This window comes from Phytophthora infestans, genomic scaffold, assembly GCF_000142945.1.
Source record: "Phytophthora infestans T30-4 supercont1.37 genomic scaffold, whole genome shotgun sequence".
Lineage (NCBI taxonomy): Eukaryota > Oomycota > Peronosporomycetes > Peronosporales > Peronosporaceae > Phytophthora > Phytophthora infestans.
This window is the reverse complement of record NW_003303722.1, coordinates 1,291,173-1,296,329: the sequence shown is the minus strand read 5'-3', so window position 1 is coordinate 1,296,329 and position 5,157 is coordinate 1,291,173.

Genomic DNA, 5,157 nt, shown 5'->3' with positions numbered 1-5,157 from the left:
GGGAACTGGAGCAAGATGTACCATCTTGCTCAGCCGACACACGAACACCAAAAATCCCGGTGTTGCCGTGTCCGTCGGCGGGAAGCCTAAAGATGAAAGTCAAGACTCATCGACTTCCAACAATCAGCCGGTACGGGCAGGCTCTGTAGTGGAGCCGAAGAGTGCCCTGCGGGTTTAACCCGCTGACATGTTTCACATGTCTTGACGTACCGGGCGACCCACTTGTACATGTGGGTCCACCAGAAGGACTGAGAGACCGACAGAAAGGTCTTCTCGCGGCCCAAGTGGCCGCTGGAGGGCGCGTCATGCGCCTCCGCGAGGATGTCGAACTTCAGATCCTCGTCGTTGGGTACGACCACCCGTGGAGGATCAGTGGGCTCCACCCGATAATAGAGGAGGCCCTCCTTCAACTCATATCGGTGGAGCCGTGAGCGCTGTCGCGACGAGAGCCAGTCGGACTTCGCGCTCGTTCCGGCCTTAAGGAACTTGACGATAGGCGCGACAGCCTCATCGTCCCGATACGCCATGCGTATCCGATCATATAGATCCGTTGTCACCCGCGTGATGTGGGCCAACTCATAGTCGGGACGCCTAGAGAGGGCGTCCGCAAGCACGTTGAGCTTGCCCGGCTTGTACTCGACGCGGAAGTTATATTCCGCGAAGAAGGACAGCCACCTCGCCACCCGTTGGGAGAGGTGAGGCGAGTTAGTTGCCGTCCTCAAGGACGCGTGGTCTGTGTAGATCACAAAGGGCGTAGAGCCCAGAAGGTGAACACGGAACTTCACAAGGGCATATTTCATTGCCAGGAGCTCCTTGTCATGGACAGGGTAGTTCCGCTCGGCGGCTTTGAGCTGCCTGTACTGGAATGAGATGACTCGTTCCTGTCCAGCCGTGTCGTCCTGCAGCAATGCACACCCGATGGCGTAATCGGAGGCATCGCAGACGACGCTAAACGGCTTCGTCTCGTCCGGCAGAGCCAGGACAGGGGCCTCTTGGAGACTGGCCTTGATGCTGTCAAAAGCATCCTGGTGCTCTTGCTCCCAGCGCCAGTCGACGTCCTTCTGAAGGAGGCTCGACAAAGGCTTAGCGAAGCCCGCGTACCCAGCGCTGTACTTGTGAAGGTAGTTGGCCAAACCCAACCACTTTCGAAGTTCCTTCTGGGATCGGGGCGTCGGCCATGCTGCTATGGCCTTGACCTTGTCTGGGTCAGCCCGAACGCCCACGTTGCTTACGAAGCAACCGAGAACTTTGATCTCTGGTGACGCGAAAACGCACTTGTCGATGTTGGCGTAGAGCTTGTTCGCTCGCATCACGTCCAACACTCGACGGAGGTGTCCTAGATGCACCTCCATGGCCGTCTTGCCTCCCTCGGCACGGCTATGGACGAAAATGTCGTCGAAGTACGTCTGTACGAAGGTACGCAAAGGGCGGAACAATTGCGTCACCAGGCGATTGAACGTCGCCGGGGCGTTAGACAAGCCCTGCGCATGACGAGCCACTCCCAAGCATGCCGCTTGGAGTGCTTACCGCGGTGAGCGGGATGTCACTCTCTCGCATCAGGATTTGGTAGTATCCGTCTACCAAATCCAGCGCACTGTACAGTACGCTCCCGGCCATGTTGTTCAACAACACATCCTTTCGTGGGATCGGTGTTTGGGCCGGCACCGTTGCGTTGTTCAGCTTGCTATAAGCGTGAACCAGACGCCACTTTCCGTTCGGCTTACGAACGCAGAAAGTCGGCGTCGAGTGCGGGGATTTCGACTCCCGCACCATGCCTGCCTTCGCTTTCGCGGCGAAGAAGGCATCAATGACCTCGCACTGTTCGCGCGGGAGAGGCCATTGCCTCGTGACACAATACTTTGTGCCGGGCACGAGATCAATCTCGTGCCGTACGCCTCGATCCGGTGGGAGTTGGGTCGGTGGGTGTTTATTCACCACGTCCGCATACTCCGTCACCAAAGGATACACCGGATCCTTGGGGTTCTTGAGAATCTCAGAACCCAAGCGCGCCTGACGCTGCTTGTTCATGTCTTCCAGGACGTTCTCGTCCAAGACAGAGGAGGAGTTCAGCTCCTCCTGAGTGGTCTCAGGTCTCATGAGTACCATCTCAGCGATCTCTCCAGCCTTGAGGTTGGCCAGGAAAGACTCAGCCGTCATTTCCTCGAGGTTCAGTATCTCTGCAACCTCTGGCAACGGTTCCAAGTGGACACCAGATGCTTTGACGGGTAAACCCGTCTCGCTATCGAAGTGATAACACTCTTCCACCGGCCTTGTCGGAGGAGCCCGGGCCCTGGACTCCGAATCGCTTGAAGCGACGTCGATCGGAATGAAGTTCGGATCCGACTTGAGGCGGCGGCGGCGTCGTTGACGACGGCGGCTGTGACGGGGAGCTTTGCTGCCCACGTCTAGGGATGTCGTCGCTACGACATCCGAGGCGCTCGTGGCCTCGTGTGGCACTAAAGTACCCACACAGGAAGCGTGTTCAACGCCTTCCTCTTGAGTTAAGGTCTGGGCGACCGTGAGTGGAACTCTGTTACCCACTCTGAACACGCTGTTCTCAGTGTGCATGACAGCTGCAGCTGTCTGCGGAACTAAGTTACCCGCCTGTGGACCTAAGTTACCCACTTGGCCGGCGCCTCTTCTGGGTGCGGCCACCATCAAAACATCCTCGGAGTCGTCATATACGTCGACGACTCCCAAGCATCTGCCGGATGCTTTGGTACTCTGGCAGCCCTCGCGGGCGCCTCGGGTCCTGACAGAGGTGGGAACATGACTCACCAATGCTCTGTCGGACTGCGCAGGGCGGCTGGCACCGATTGCCTTGCCTCGCCAGTCGATCCAGGGCTCGTGCTTCTCAAGCCAGGGCATGCCCAGGATCATATCATATGGATCCATATCGAGAACAGTGAACTGTTCGAGGCTGTCAAAGTCTTCAAACTTGACAGCCAGATCCACTTGGACGTTGGAAACAGTGACGACCTTCCCGTCGGCCAGTCGCACTGACACCGTCCCGTTGCCCTTGCTTTCTCGCAAAGCTTCGGACAACTTGTTGCTGTTACGAGCAACCGTCTGGCGGCGTGCGAAATTCTTCGACGCCCCAGAGTCAATCAAGATTCTAAAGGGGTGATCGTACCCCCGTACACATCCGTGTACTACGAGCAACCCGCCGCTGCTCTTCGCCGATTCGAGAGTGCGAAGACTCTCAGGGGCTAAGTCCCCGTGGTACGCGCCACCCGCGCACCCATCACGAAGACTTAGTTCTTCCCCAGTAGGGCGCCCCGCCCCTACTGGTTCCCTGCGTTCCCCTGTCCCCGGGATCCTGGCTTCTGCCAGCGACCCTTGAGGACGGGCTTGGGGAAGGACCGTCTGCGGAGTCTTTCCGCGGGACAGTCGCGCTTGAAGTGGCCCATCTTCCCGCAGCCAAAGCAGCGGATGTCACGCTGTTCGGCGGACCCGAGCTCCATGGGAACTGGTCCGTTGGGGCTCGTTCGACCAGGAGTCGACAAGGAACTCCCAGGCCATGCTGAGGCCGGCGTACGCGCCTGGCGATGGCTGTACTCTTCTTGAAGAGCCACTTGAATCGCCTCTTCAAGGGTGCTTGCCTGCACCCGGAACAGCTGAGTGCGTGCGGGGCCCACTCGAAGGCCGTCCATGAACACAGTCATCTTGATGTGTTCATTGAGTGGGTTTCCCACTAGGGACGCCGTGAGCTCCCGTATCTCTTGCACATACTCGTGCAGTTCGCGTCTTCCTTGTTTACACGCGAGGAAGCGCGAACGCTGGCGGTACTCGTAGTTCGCCGGGAGGAACGCGGCTCGGAGCTGTTCGCACAGCTGAGCCCAGGATGTGAAACATCCAGGGGATGTCGCTTCCCGAGTGTACACCCAACTCTTAGCACGACCGCTAAGGTTGGAGAGTGCAAAAGCAACACGCAGTTGCTCGGTCGAGATCAGAGCCGCGTCCATCGCGAGCTCTACTTCTCGGACCCAGAAGTAAAGGTTCTCGCCTTCCTTCCCTTCATACGGCTTTACCTTCAGCCGTATTGGCTTCGGGTGAGGCGGGTTTGCTTCCGCCGCCGGAGCCTGCAGGTTCTCCCGCACATGCGCGATGAGGCCCTGCTCGTACGCGTCGAATGCATTGACGCGCTCGAGCTGCTCAGCCGGTGTTGATACCACCAGGCTCTGCAGGGCCTCCATCCCGAAGATGCCTGCCATCTTCCGAACCGACTCGAACTGAGAGTCGTTCATATGGGAGAAGTCGTTCCTATCCATGGCAACGAACTTCGGAGGTTCAGATAGTCTACCCGCGATGGCGTGGATTGACTACAAGTGCTACCAAGTGTGACGGGGTCACACAGCACCTTGCGCTAGAGGAAGTTATCTTCCGAGAGTATACAAACTCTCAGTGAGCGGCAGTTCACAGGTCCCCTCTTTAATTAAAGAGAGCGAAGTGACCTAAATAAGGTAGATTGTAAACTGAGTATATTTATAGGTAGGTTAAGTTTGAGGTTAATACAAACTATCAGTTACCTATAGAAATGCAATGTCATTTAACCAATGGTTGGTTTTGAATGACCTTGGTACCTTGTACCAAATATCCCGGAGTATGACATGTCATACTCCTGAAGTGTGAAGTGTCACACTTCATGTAACCAGGGTACACTTAGTGCTACGTACCCCGTTACAACTATAGTGTTGAGGAAGCTCGCAATAGGACGACTGAGTCTTAGGTTTAAGGAAAAATCAACTCTGGCTTTATTTTAGGACCAAGGCCACAGCCCTGGCCACTCAAATACACGTCATAGTCCAATTGGCTAATAATGGGTCTGGCTCCCCATATATCAGCCAATGGCATGACAGCATTTCAGCACACGCTAGTCGTGTGCTGATGCACCTACTTATGTAAAGAAATCTACCTACTTATGTAATGGAGGGGCCCATTACATTACCCCCCTCTTAAAGTTGCACTTACGCAACATAAGCGCTGATGAAGAACATTGGAGAAGACTGCTGGAACGGCGGAGACAGCGGCGACAGCGGCGACACTCGCGACATCAAGCCACTGGCGTATCAACAAGAGACACCACGCTCGGCAGCGAGCGTGGTGTACTTCAAGATTCGACTCAAGGACTACTTAGAATCTAGTTTAGTGAAATGA